The following is a 14,831-nucleotide window of genomic DNA, read 5'->3' as shown; positions in this document are numbered from 1 at the left end:
CAATGGCATTATAATGTCCTCATTTTGTTTTCCATTCTTTTCCTAATAATACCTAACATTCTATTTGCTTCTTAGCTGCCGCTGCACATTGAGCAGAGGGTTTCAATGTATCGTCATCAATGACACCTAGATCCCTTTTCTGGTAGGTGACTCCTAATGTGGAACCTTGCATCATGTATATATATACATTATATCAGATGCCTAGGGACTGTATGATCACATCAGAATGTCTTATCCAGATAACAAATTGGGAAAACTTTGTTTAAAAGGGAATAAAAGAGAATTCAGTATAGGCTGTAACCACAGCCGAGCTTAATCTCAGTGGATTTAGCCGAAAAGTTGGCTCACTTGAAACCTCTATACATCTTAATTCTCATAATTTTTGTTTCCCTTAATTTTATTTCTTTTTTATATCAAACATATATCTTATATTTTATATTTTTTTTATCAAACTAAGATATTAAAAAAAAGTTCACTAGGAATCTTTATCAACAAAATAGCATGATGTCCATTGACTGAAAAAAGTTGTCAAAAATCAAATATATGTCCATGCACTAAAGAAAATAACAGCACGAGTATTTCCAAAACAGATAGGAGTGAACTTATCTAGGTTTATGTCCCATTGTTGTTTCACTAACTGCTCAAGACGTCCAACAGAGATCCCTGTTTCAAAATCCTTCATCAGGGACACCAGTGCTATGTTAACAACGAATCTTCCTTGTTGATAATGCACAGCATGGCAGAGTTGTCCTAAAAGGAGCAAACTTCCGTAAGACTTAATGATATCACTGAATTCACACAACTTTATGAACAAATCAAATAGTAGCATTCCATTTGATATAATCATTCAATCCTGTGGGAACCACAGAATCTAATTCAAACATCCAGTACTGTTCTTACAAATCTAAATAAGCTTCACGGTCCCCTTGAAAATGCTGAGAGACTTGTTCTATGATAAACCACTGCATATCAGCAAAATTATGATTAAATTCAATGCAATGGCTTGCCACAGGAGCAGTTAAAACTCTGTTCTTCAATCTACTATGATGTTCATTCAATCTTTGTCTGATTGTCCTAATAGTCCGCCCCACATATAGTTTTAAACAGGGGCAAATAGCACTAGCTGAAGAACAATCTGTAATGGTTCTCAACTGGCCAATATTTTTGTGTCCTGGGATGTTGCCAATAAAACAAGTCAAAGACATTAGACAGGCTTTACCAGTGTCCACAAGGTTTGTGACCCGTTAATTCAATGTTTTGTCCTTAAATTCTGAAACATAAGTAGAGGATACCAGATGGTTAAACAAATTTCTGCCTCTAGAAATGCTACACGGGGACCATGATGGAACACCTGAAGTAGCTGAAGAATATGCCAATATTTGTAAATACTGCGAGCAATGGCGGTTGATTTATCAGAATGGGACAAGACACATATTTGTTTCTCCTGAGGTTCATTTTGAGTATATTTCAACAATAATTCCAGGTAGCATAGCATGCATGATGGTAAGCTTGACGCTCTGCCTTAGGTGAATATCTTTTAGCCAAAAAGTGTTGAATCAATAAATGGGCCTGCTGTTGAAACTCCCTTAAAGAGCAAATTTACATTAAGATTCCCTCTCTTAATTTAATCATTACATAATCTGTGACTTCTCACAAAAACTATGGTCCTTATGTCAAATGATAAACGACCTTTATATATCTGTTTAGATACATTTTCCTTTCTGTTAGATATAAACTTTTCTAAACAATTTAGGACAATACCACTATTTTGAAACAAATGAAATTTACCAACTCAAGTGGCTCAATCAATAAACATTTGCTCATACAACTTGTTGTATGATTTTTCACATGATTTTTTTATATTTATTTTGTTTTATATATATGTTTTGTATTGTGAACAGGAGACTGTTTGGGTTGACTCTTTCTAGGAATAAATATGACATGACAAGTTCCTAGATATGAATCTATTTTTTTGTTTTTTAGATGTAACACTTTTATATGTGAATATACATCATAATTCATATTTATATGTATATTTTAATGTATATTTTATATGTGTTATAGGTTTTATTTTCTTCCTTTTTTTGTAATTTTCTAGACTCCTGATGCAGGCTGGTTGGGCTGAAACACGAGTCATGTTGGGTCTCCCTTATTCTTTTTGAAGACTATTTTAATAAAGAACTTTTGGATATCATCTGCGAGAGGTTCTTCTTTTTTTGTTTCCTCTGCTGTTTTGCTCCTGGTGCATTCCATCCATGGAGGTTTTCCTTCTGTTGTGACTGACTTCTATACAGATGTTGCACAACCATCCCTATGGATTCTGTGCGCTGGCACAGCATTCCTACATGTTCTCAGTAGGCAATACAGATGCAGGCTGACATCCCTGACAACAGCATTCATGTTTTCCTTCTACTGTATGTAGAGCCAGAGCAAGGGTGGTGGTTGCCCTAGGTGAAACGTCAGCCTTACTCCCCCATCCCACAATAAGTATTAAGCTCTTAGCCTGCAGTCCCCCTCCCCTCACCTCTAAGATTTGGATAATTATAGCCAAAGATCGTGATCATCACACAGACTTCCTATCAAAATGAAGATAGTGTATGTGCTAATGGTTCTTTCAGTATGTGTGGCTGTCATGAGCTATTGTTTTGTTTTGACCTCTGCTGATTTTGGCTGACCTCAAGAAGCTACTGGCCTGACCACAAGCATTCAGCTCTGTAAGTGGTCTTATTGCATGATGCCAGATGGTGAGCCCAGATTCAAGCAATAGTGTCCAATGGTCAGGTTGCAAGACCTATTCCTCAACCCAAGCAAGAAGGCTTACAGAGTATAGCTCCTCGTTTATCTCATGGTGAGAACAGACCTTTACCTCTGGTGGCTTCCAGCTCTTGCCTAATGCGGCAGATGAGGGAGGGCTGCTGCCTCTGCAAAGTTTTCAGCTTGGATTTGAGGGCCTCAAGCCCTCACCAAACACTGAAATGTCTTTAAGGTATAGATACTGTTTGGTTATACTTTTAGCACAGAGTTTAGATACACATGTCAAGTTTTAGAGCCTTTCTGCTAGCTACCTCCCATCTATTTTTCTTCCTAGCTATGTAGCTTTATCACTGTACATCTCTATTATGGGAATGCATTCAGCATGCACTTAGCCCTTTTTACTGCCACCATCAGCCTGCACTACAGTTCAGCACTTATCTATGTACAGAAACCTTTTGGTAGGTTTATTTAATGCCCCAAACACTCATCTCATCTCTCTGATTGTACATTCTTTTATGCATATATCTGTCTGTTATGTAAGGGGAGTTTTGTCCGCCCAGAGTTGGACCCACATGGTTATATTCTACATGGTAGATCTGGTAATTTCTTGCCTGCCCAGCCTTATATATTGTCATCCCCTGCTGGTAGGAAGTGTATGCAGGTCCTGCTGATGTGATCTGAGTTCTAGCAACAGCCTTCAGTCCAGACTAAAGTATATTCAAATAATATAAAGCACTCTTTAGCAGCTCATCTCTCTACGTGGCCGACTGGAGTCATTCTGGATGCAAAACAAATGCTATGTTAAATTTCTACAGTATGGTCTCTCTCTCCTCCTTTTAACAAAAATCATATGCACTGGAGCCTTGCTACACCTTTAAGCTCTGTGGCTTCACAGTAAAATGACTGCTACATGGCAATCATCAACAGCATCTTTCTTCCTTCCTTGAGCAATATTTGTCCTGTAGTCAACAGCATTAGTTCCATACAACTGCCTCATTCAAATGAGGTTCACAGCCCCCAGCTTCACAGCTGCATGCTTAAACACCAAGTTATTCAAAACCACTCAAAAAGTGCTGCAGTGCTTTTCCTGCTACAGTAGTTCTTATGCCCCTTTTGCTAGCCTTCATGTCTCAGGGCTAAAAAATATAAAGAGCAAAAGATTTAGCCCACTCGCTTTCTTCTCTGGTAGCCTTGTCTCTTTCCTTTCTTTTAAGAAGTACCATAGGTACAATATACACCCATTGTGGGCTGGAACCAGGGATTTTGTTTCCCAGCCTGCCTACAGGGCTGCCTAATTACCACCAGGTAAGCCCCAGCACAAAAAATAATGACGCGTGTTAGGGTAGCCCGGTGGTAGTGCCAGATTGGTGTGCGGCAGAGCAAGTGGTACATGTACCGCCACTTTGTAAAAGGGTCGTTTGTAAAAGGGGTCTTGGATTATGGCATTTACTTTAATGTCAACATGTTTGCAGAGAGAGTGGTTGCATTTATAAATGACAGAAAATTCTATAATACTGCGCAGTATTTTAAAAAATGAAATAAATACTTTTTCCAAGTATATGTACATATCTGCTTCTGTTTTATATACAAAGGAAGTATAGTGTTGTGCAAGAATAAGTTCACTTCTGGCCCTGGCCTCACCTCTACTTTTGGCCATGGCCCTGCTCCCAGTTTCATTTCCTGTTAGTCTATAAATTAAGCCCTGATTTATAGAATTCTTTCTGGTCACATTTTTTTATATAAGGGTAGATTTATTTCATCTTCATACTGTAAGTAGTATGCTACTAGTAACTACAGCTTATTCCAGCAATGATCTCACTTACTACTATAAGACTGGAAAAATAAATTGAAAAAATAAATTGTGTGAATCTATATCAATCTTAGCAAATCTTAATGACTTTCTGATGTCCGTTCCTCCTGGATAATCATGAATAAATTAACTAATTTACCAAGGAACGTTAGCTGTACATCACCTTCGATAAGACTACATTTTGCTGATCTGCAAAGCTGAATTCATTACAGCTCTTTGTTCTTGTTTCTTTTTTTCTAAGAAAGCAGATCTGCCAACATATATGAATATATGAACTAACATCTAAGGCTCCATTGCTACCTAGAATAACAATAAACATAAGCATCATTTCTATTGATACTGCAAAAGCACATGCTGGGAATTTTCAGCACAAAATGCCCTTTGCAATCTTCTGTCAATTCGTTTTTCAAATCATGCACATATACACTGATCTCTCTCTCTCTCTCCCCCCCCCCCCACCACACACACACACACACATGCATATGTGTGTGTGTGTGTGTATGTGTATATATGAGTGAGAGAGAGAGAATCAGAGACAGAGTTTCTTCTCAAACCACATATTCTCATTCTCTTTTTTCATAGGCACACACACAAAACCACAATTCCATTATACATTTTACACAGAGGGTATTGTTTCAGGACATCTTTCTCCCAGCTTCTTGTCAAACAAACAGAATAAACCAATGTTAAATAACCACCACCAATAGCAAAAATTACTATTAACTGAAATACATAAAGACTACTACTACTACTATTACTAACATTTCTAAAGCGCTACTAGGGTTACGCAGCGCTGTACAATTTCATAAAGAAGGACAGTCCCTGCTCAAAGGAGCTTACAATCTAAAGGACAAAAATGTGCAATCAATCAATTTGGGGCAGTCTAGATTTCTTGAATGGGGGTATAATGGTTAGGTGCCGAAAGCGACATTGAAGAGGGGGGCTTTGAGTAAGGATTTGAAGATGGGCAGGGAGGGGCTTGCGTATGGGCTCAGGAAGTTTATTAAAGTTTATTAAAGAACTACAAAGGCTCATGAATATAACTGACTTTTCTCTTTTTATGGCATGTTCAATGCTTGCAATTATTTTAGATGAATATAGAAATGTGAAATTGCATTGTCTAACTGTGATTATTTTCCTGCAAGATGGGGGGTAGGGGGAAGGGGGAAGCAGGGACTAGATACTGTGAAAAGCAAACAAAATGTATGGTTGGAGAGAAGAAGGAGAAATGTGCATCCTAGCAGTGACATTATACTACAGGAGTCTTTTACTAAGCCATGGTAGCATTTTTAGCTCACGGTAGAAATCAGTTGGCAGTAACACCAAGATGCCCATTATATTGCTAATGGCGTCTCAAAGTTTACCGCCAGCTAATTTCTACCATGAGCTAAAAACACTACCGCGGCTTAATAAAGACCCCCTACGTGTTTTATAATTTACATCTCAGTTGTGATGTTGTTTCCATAATTAAGTGTGTTCACAGGTATAATCAATGCAATACCAGAGAAGCTCTGAAGTGAATTCTTCTTTCACACTTAAAAAGAGTTTTAATAGTATTCTCTGTCATCCTGAATTGCAAATAAATGCTATATCATGGAAATTCTTCCACTATAGTTATAGAGGAGATTGTAACACCTCCATCAAACTATAGATAACAAGGTAGAGAGTTTTAAAGAGCCTGAAAAATAGAAATAACCCCCCTGATATTTAAAAAGGTTAACCGGGCAGGAGAGGCTCCTGCCCGGTTAAACTCACTGAGTGACCCAGCACCTGATATTCAGCGGCACTTAACAGTTAGTACCAATGAATATTGCTACAAACCGACCATCTCCTAACCAGTTAAGTAGGAGTGGGCTAGGGTAGAACATGGGCAGAACACCTAGTTAGCTGGTTAGCAGCGCTTTCAGTACTCTAACTGGCTAAGTAATTGCCTAGAGTTAGAAGCAAAAAGACTATCTTAACTTTGGGGCCCTTTAACCAAACAGTGCTAAAAAGTGGCCTGCGCTGTTCCCAGTGTGGGTATTTCCTGAGTGCTGAGGCCACTTTTAGCACAGCAGTAAAATGGCCCCATGTTCCATTTTTTCCTATTAATGGCCATGTGCTAATTTCCCCATTACTGTGTGAGCCCTTACCACCACCTATTTTGTAGGTGGAAGGGCTCACACGCTATCCATGTGCTAATTGGTTAGTGCATGGTGATGTAGCTGCACTAACCAATTAGCACAGAACGCGCCTACTCTCCTCCCCCAGACCCGGCCCCAGCGCTAAAAAACAAATTCTACTTTTTAGCAAGTGAGTAGTGAGCACCGATTTCAAAACTACCATGGGACGTCTGAGTACACGCCACTCTAGTGCTTTTTAATCTTCGGTAAGCATGCATTAGTGCTTGCTTACACTTAGAAAAAGGACCCCCCCTTATGCGCTAAAGTTAACCATGCACCAGCTAAATATTAGCTGGTGCCCAGCTAACTTTCTGGTGACCGCTGATGCCTGGATATTCAATGCCGGGAGCCACACATACTCCTGCATTGGAGATTGGGGACAGTCCAACCTGCAGCTGTGAGTAGCTCTGATGTCACATACCGCTATGGCCTGAATATCAGGCCCAATGTCTGGAGTTACAACTTATGAAGGAAAGTGTGATATACACATAATTTCTAGTTCATTTATTTGTTTATTTAATCAAATCTTCACTCACTGAGGGGCCCTTTTACTAAAGTTCGCTAACTTCTGTACTTAACACACATTACTGCAAAATTCACGTGCTAAGTGCAAACTTTGTGTGGTAAATGCAGGAGATATGCCCTGTACTACAGTGCTACATACAAGGCAGGGTTTTGCACATTTGATACACAATTTGGATGAGTTTGTTTGTGTGCAGTATTAGTGCAGTTTTTTTATGTCAATCCCAATATCCTTTTTATCCATTGAGAGAGTGTTGGTACAGACCCCTGAAGCAAGCCTTGTGGCTGAAACATGGTTCATGTTGAGTCTTTATTTCCCACCAAAAAATGTCTGCACTATACTGCTTGCTTCTGGACATTTTTGTCACTTTTGCTGCTGATTCTGTTTATTTTGTGCAAAGTTGGTTCTTCCCTTCTTTTCCCCACTAGATCTGACACAAGTCCCTCTGTGTGCCTCATCTGGCTGCTCCAGTTTGTTGTGAGAGATAAGTATTCATGTATGGTATTCTTGCTGGCCAGATGTCACTTGTAAAATGGTTATTCCTCCCTTCTTCCTTCATCTGTGTCCTTTACCTGGCCAATATAATGAGTAAACAGAGTGGGGAGCATCTGTCTACTAAATGTTCACTTGCTGGGTACTGTGATTTGAGACTAACAGAGCAGCCACTTAAAACCTACATTTTCCTCAACCTGCAGGGGCTGGTCACCTAAATCGACCTATGTACTGGGTAACCTCTTTGGATACAGCCTTCCTCTTGGCATGAGAGGGTGCTAGGACACCATCCTATTTTCTCCATTGTAGCCTGCTTCTATGTCAGATATAGTTTGACAACAGAATCACTGCTACTAGACTCTCTCCTTTTCTGCTGTTCCTTTCCTGCTATTGCTGCTTCAATTCTCTGACTTGAAGGATGTTCATCTTTCCCTGAAAGCAACACAGCTTTATTTTGTGTTTCTAAGTGCTACTTCTTAGAGTATTGGAAAGATGGCCAATTATTTTTCCCTGGCTCTAATGCTTTTTACCATGCAGACATTCTGCAAAGCATTGATCTTCCTGGCATCAAAGTGCCTCCAAACAAACAAAAAAAAAAAACAGCACCACGGGCCTTTAAAATGGAACACAGTTCTTTAATGAATGAGCCTTGACAAAAGACCCGACACGGGCCGTGTTTCAGTGACTAGCACCTGCGTCAGGGGTCACAGTGATGACGTGGAAAACTTGGGGAATAACTCGAATATATTCCTCTACAATATATTATTCCTTACCCCACGTCTCATATAGTAAAAGCTACAAAGCACCAAGGCACTTTCACTTTCTGTATCCAAATGGTGCTGTTTTTTTTTGTTTGGACTTTAGTTTGTACTTCGTTCCCTCTCTTTTGTTATATCAAAGTGCCTCCAAACATCAGATTTCTTCCATGTACCCTTATTCCCTGTACACTTGGCTGCTTCTATTAAATCCTTAGATGTCACTTGGCACTGGTAGTGTCAGAAGATACTGGTATACTAGTAGTAGTTTGAATAATACTATTAGGCTCATTTTCAAAAGAGATAGACGTTCAAAAAGTGACATAAGACAGCATTTGGACATTTATCTCACAGAAATGTCCAAATCAGTATTATTGAAACCTCTTTCTCTGAAGTCCATCACAAGGATGTCCAAATCTCAAGGGGGTGTGTTTAAGGTGGGATTTGGGTATTCCTAAGACAAGGATGTATTTTGGGAATAATGGAACAAATCAAAGACACTTAGATGTTTTGAGCTAGACTTGCTTTTATAGTGAATGGCTGCAGTGGGAATTGAACCCACTTCCCCAGGATCAAGGTCTGCTGCACTAACCACTATACTACTCCTCTACTCCACACAAGGGGTGCACCAAATGACCAGATGACCACTGGAGAGACTCAGGGATCATCTCCCCTTACTCCCCCAGTGGTCACTATCCCTCTCCCACCCCAAAAAATGTGATTAAAAATATTACTTGCTAGCATCTATGCCAGCCTCAGATGTTATACTCAGGTCAATCAGAATAGAATGCAGGTCCCTAGTAGTGGTGCAGTGCACTGCAGACAGGTGGACCCAGGCTTCTACCTCCCCCTACTTGTTACACTTGTGGAGGAAACTGTGAGTCCTCCAAAACCCACCAGAAACCCACTGTACCCACATATTGGTGCTTCCTTCACCTGTAAGGGCTATGGTAGTGGTGTACAGTTGGGGGTAGTGATTGTTAGGTTTTAGGGGGGGGGGGGCTCAGCAGACAAGATAAGGGAGCAATGGTCAGATGGGAACATTTTATAAAGTCCACTGCAGTGCCCCCAAGGATGCCCTATTGCTTTCCTGGGATGTCACTTTTCCACTATTGTACCTGATGCCAAGCTTTCTATTTTTTTTTTTATAACATCTGAGCCTTGTGTTTATTGTTTATCATTAGATTTGTGCTTTGAATTCAGATCTATAGATGAAAAGGAGGTCTCATTACATATATCTAAATACCAGAGTGTTATTTTTCCATAGATCATAGCAAGAGTGTACATTCCCTAATTACCTAACCCAATGCAACTGAAGCTTTTACCTCCACAGTGCATGTAGTGTAAATGATTTCATCCCTGTGTGGATTCACTGATGCCATGTGAGGCTTTCTTTCCAACCAAAGCTTTTACCACACTCAGGACATGTAAATGGTTTCACTCTTGTGTGTATTCTCTGATGCATTGTGAGGTTTACCATCTGATCAAAGCTTTTACCAGACTCTATACATGCAAATGGTTTCTGTCCCGTGAGGAGTTTCTGATGCACTTTGAGATGTACATTACAACCAAAGCTTTTACCACACTTAGAACATGTGAATGGTTTCACTTTATTGTGGATTTTCTTGTGGATTTTGTACGTTTTGCATTTGGATGTATTTGTTTGAAAATGGATCAAAAAATAAAACATCCAAATCACAAAACATTTTTCCAAACAGCATTTTCAAAAGGAAAAGATAGACCTTTTTTTTTTTGTAGAAAATTACCTTTCCTGTTCTGATTTTGGACATTTTACAAAAGACGTCCAAATTCAGACTTAAATGTCATATCCAAAAATGCCCCTTGTGTATTTGACTCACCCAAAGTCACAAGGAGCAGCAGTGGGAATTGAACTCATGTTACTAGGATCAAAGCCTGCTGCACTAACCATTAAGCCACTCCACCTCTGTTTTGGATGTCTTGCATTTGGACATCTTTTGTTTGAAAACGGACCAAAAAAAAAAAGGACATCCAAATCACAGGACGTCCATAATATTTTCGAACTCCAAAGATAGACGTCTATCTTTTTCAAAAATGACCTCCTTTCCTGATCGGAATTCTGATTTAGACGTTTCTTTTGAAAATGCCCCTCCACGACTACCATTTGCAACTGCATTAGTAGGAGTCTCCTCCTCATTAGAGTCTGGGTTGCTAATATCCTCAGCTACCACTGATGAGATATAACTAGAACTTTTCATTTCTACGTCTGCTATATCATCATCATCTCATTCAAATATTTTATCTAACACAGACTGGGGGATCTCAGAAAAGAGAGTTGCACTGGTTTTGGCTGCTGCTATTCTTCTACTCCTCTACTAATGCTACCCTGGTTGTCTCTCAGCTTCTTTATCTGATAACATATGCTTACATCTGGTTGGGGGACTATTGGTACTACTAGTACCACCTAGTAAAGTTGTAGTTTTCCTTCCTTCCATCTTTCACCTGTATATTTGCTGTCTCTTCACAAGGTATGTGCCTGCCTCTTTAGGTAGTTGTGCTGTGTGCTGCTCAGACTCACAGACATACACATCATTACTCTGTCTCACTGTCCCTTCCTCATCACAAAAGTTAATTGTATTAGTTCTCTGGAGCTTGATGCCTTTGTCTGGCTATATAGCGCAATGAGTACCTATCCCTATGAGTGAGTAGTTATACATGAATTGCTACAAGATGTGACTTCAAGGTGGAACTCAACATACCAAATGCTAGAGAGATTAGTTGAGCTGCATATTATGCTACTACTACTACTACTACTATTTAGCATTTCTATAGCGCTACAAGGCATACGCAGTGCTGCACAAACATAGAAGAAAGACAGTCCCTGCTCAAAGAGCTTACAATCTAATAGACAAAAAATAAAGTAAGCAAATCAAATCAATTAATGTGTACAGGAAGGAGGAGAGGAGGGTAGGTGGAGGTGAGTGGTTACAAGTGGTTATGAGTCAAAAGCAATGTTAAAGAGGTGGGCTTTCAGTCTAGATTTAAAGGTGGCCAAGGATGGGGCAAGACGTAGGGGCTCAGGAAGTTTATTCCAGGCGTAGGGTGCAGCGAGACAGAAGGCGCGAAGTCTGGAGTTGGCAGTAGTGGAGAAGGGAACAGATAAGAAGGATTTATCCATGGAGCGGAGTGCACGGGAAGGGTGTAGGGAAGGATGAGTGTGGAGAGATACTGGGGAGCAGCAGAGTGAGTACATTTATAGGTTAGTAGAAGAAGTTTGAACAGGATGCGAAAACGGATAGGGAACCAGTGAAGCGACTTGAGGAGAGGAGTAGTATGAGTACAGCGACCCTGGCGGAAGACGAGACGGGCAGCAGAGTTTTGAACCGATTGGAGAGGGGAGAGGTGACTAAGTGGGAGGCCAGCAAGAAGCAGATTGCAGTAGTCTAAATGATTGTAGTAGTCTAAATGAGAGGTGACAAGGGTGTGGATGAGGGTTTTGGTAGAGTGCTCAGAAAGAAAGGGGCGGATTTTACGGATGTTGTAAAGAAAGAAACGACAGGTCTTGGCGATCTGCTGGATATGAGCAGAGAAGGAGAGAGAAGAGTCAAAGATGACCCCAAGGTTTCGAGCTGAGGAGACAGGGAGAATGAGAGAGCCATCAACAGAAATAGAAAACGGGGGGAGTGGGGAGGTGGGTTTGGCGGGAAAATGAGAAGCTCGGTTTTGGTCATGTTTAATTTCAGGTGGCGTTGAGACATCTAGACAGCAATGTCAGACAAGCATGCTGAAACTTTGGTTTGGATGCAAGGTGAGATATCAGGGGTAGAAAGGTAGATTTGGGAGTCGTCAGCATAGAGATGGTAGGAAAAGCCATGGGATGAGATTAATGAATCAAGGGAAGAAGTGTAGATAGAAAAGAGGAGGGGACCAAGAACAGAACCCTGAGGTACGCTGACAGGCAGAGGGGATAGAAGTAGAAGAGGATCCACCAGAGTGAACACTAAAGGTGCAGAGGGAGAGGTAGGAAGAGAACCAGGAAAGGACAGAGCCCTGGAATCCAAGTGAGGACAGGGTATCGAGAAGTATGCTGTGATCGACAGTGTCAAAAGTAGCGGAAAGATCAAGAAGAATGAGGATGGAATATTGGCCTCTGGATTTAGCCAATAATAGGTCATTGGAGACTAAGTAAGCGCAGTTTCGGTTGAGTGGAGAGGGCGAAAACCAGATTGTAGTGGGTCAAGAATAGCATGTGAGGAGAGAAAATCAAGGCAGCGGTGGTGAACAGCACGCTCAAGTAATTTGGAGAGAAAAGGGAGGAGGGAGATGGGTTGGTAATTAGAGGGATAAGTAGGGTCGAGTGAAGGCTTCTTAAGGAGAGGTGTGACCACAGCATGTTTAAAGGCAGTAGGGACAGTTGCAGTGGAAAGTGAGAGGTTGAGAATGTGACAGATAAAAGGAATAAGAGCAGGTGAGATGGCATTAAGAAGGTGGGTGGGAATGGGATCGGAGGAACAGGTGGTACATTTTGAGGAAGAAAGGAGAAGTGTAGTTTCCTCTATAGTAACTTCAGGAAAGGAGGAAAAGGAATCAGGGGAAGGAGAGAGAGGGGAACGGACTAGTGGAGGGAGAGGTGGCGAGGTAGAGAATTCAAGGTTGAACCTTGTCGTGAAAGAATTCAGCAAGGGTCTGGGGAGATAATGAAGGAGGTGTTGGGGAAGGGGGTACCTTGAGGAAAGAGTTCAATGTGGTGAAGAGAAGTCGAGGGTTAGAGCCAAGAGAGTTGGTCAGTTGGGTATAATAATCCTGTTTGGCGCGTAAAAGAGCAGATTGGAAGGAGGTCAGCATGAACTTAAAGTGTAAGAAATCAGCAAGGGCCCGAGATTTCCGCCAGAGGTGTTCAGCGGAGCGGGTACAGGAATGTAGGTAGTGGATATTAGAAGTCAGCCAAGGTTGGGGTTTTGTACGCTGCATGAATTGTCTCTGCAGGATATCATTGGGCTGGATCACCATCTTGGGCATCAGGATTGGATATACACTGCACAAATGGTGTGTATTCAGCAGTCCTTTAAGGAGGCTACAGAAGTCCTGAATTCAGCTACAGTCACCTTGGGTGAGGTTACCTCTTAGTGCACTTTCTGGAATAGACACTGGAAGAAGTTCCTCAGAAGCAGGACTTGTCAGAGGAGGTGCTGGTGTTAGTAGAGTGCTTAAAGAGGGAAGTTGGTAGTCATCTGAAACCTCTCACTCAGCTGAAATGCTACATGTTGGCTATCATGCATGATCCACGTGGGTGAAAGGGACTATTGCTCTCCAGCTAAATAAGCCTAGTTTCTGGAGGGGAAGCTTATCACTTGTGTCAGAGAGGAATGGGAAAAGAGATGCAGAGTGAGAGAGTGAAAGAGAGAGAGAGAGAGAGAGAGAGAGAGAGAGAGAGAGAGAAGGTTCCCCTTGTAGCCCTGTCAGTAGCAGAATCAGCAGCTGCACCCCATCTCCTACAGTGTCAACTACTTCTTCTTCACCATCCTTCATCCACCACCTCCTTCTTGCCATTGACAAGTAGACAAGTTTGACCAAGGCCATAGCTTCTGCAGTAGCACAGGCCAATGTCATTACCTTCCAGATGAGACAACTGTTAGAAGGTACAGTATGGTCAGGCACTACCTTTCTGAGCCCATAGAGATAATGATCACAGATCCCTTGGCATACTGCTCACAGAAGCCTATGGTATGGCCAGACCTTGTCAAATTTCTGCAACTTTTCCTTTCATGTTTACCAAGTGAATTTCGTGGGTCATTTCCAGGCTCTGTTGGGTATGTAAGTCCACATCATTCATGGATGGTACCAAAGTTGATGGAATAGCACTTGCTCCTTAGGATTAACCTCCCTATGCTGTGTTCCCCTGAAACACCATGTCAGTGGAATGAGGATTGATGGATACTGTGCCACTGCCCTATCTCTGTTCTTAAATGGGAAGTTGTACTTACTATGTACCCCCCCCCCCCCTCAGTTTTTGAATGCAGAAGAGATGCCAACAGATTTTTACTTTCTGACATGAGGCACGAGCGGACTTCCGCTGGTGCACATTTTCAATGCAACACAACTGGAGAAAAAAATAGGCTCTGGCAGGGCTCCGGTTGGGGGAGTGGCTGCTCCCCTGGCACCCCACCTAGCTACGCCACTGGTGTTGCCCCTGTCTCTTTCCCCAAACCAGCATTACTTCTGTCTAACTCTCTCCCCTTCCTATGATAAAATGAGAAGGTGAAAATAACCCTTTGAAAAGCAGCTGCAAAGGTGTTTATTTACACCTTATATTTGTGTAAACAAAGAAACTGACACCTGTTATAAAAAGAATAATC

The sequence above is a fragment of the Microcaecilia unicolor genome, chromosome 10, assembly GCF_901765095.1.
Source record: "Microcaecilia unicolor chromosome 10, aMicUni1.1, whole genome shotgun sequence".
NCBI lineage: Eukaryota > Metazoa > Chordata > Amphibia > Gymnophiona > Siphonopidae > Microcaecilia > Microcaecilia unicolor.
The sequence above is the reverse complement of the archived record's forward strand: the minus strand, read 5'-3'. Positions refer to the sequence as shown.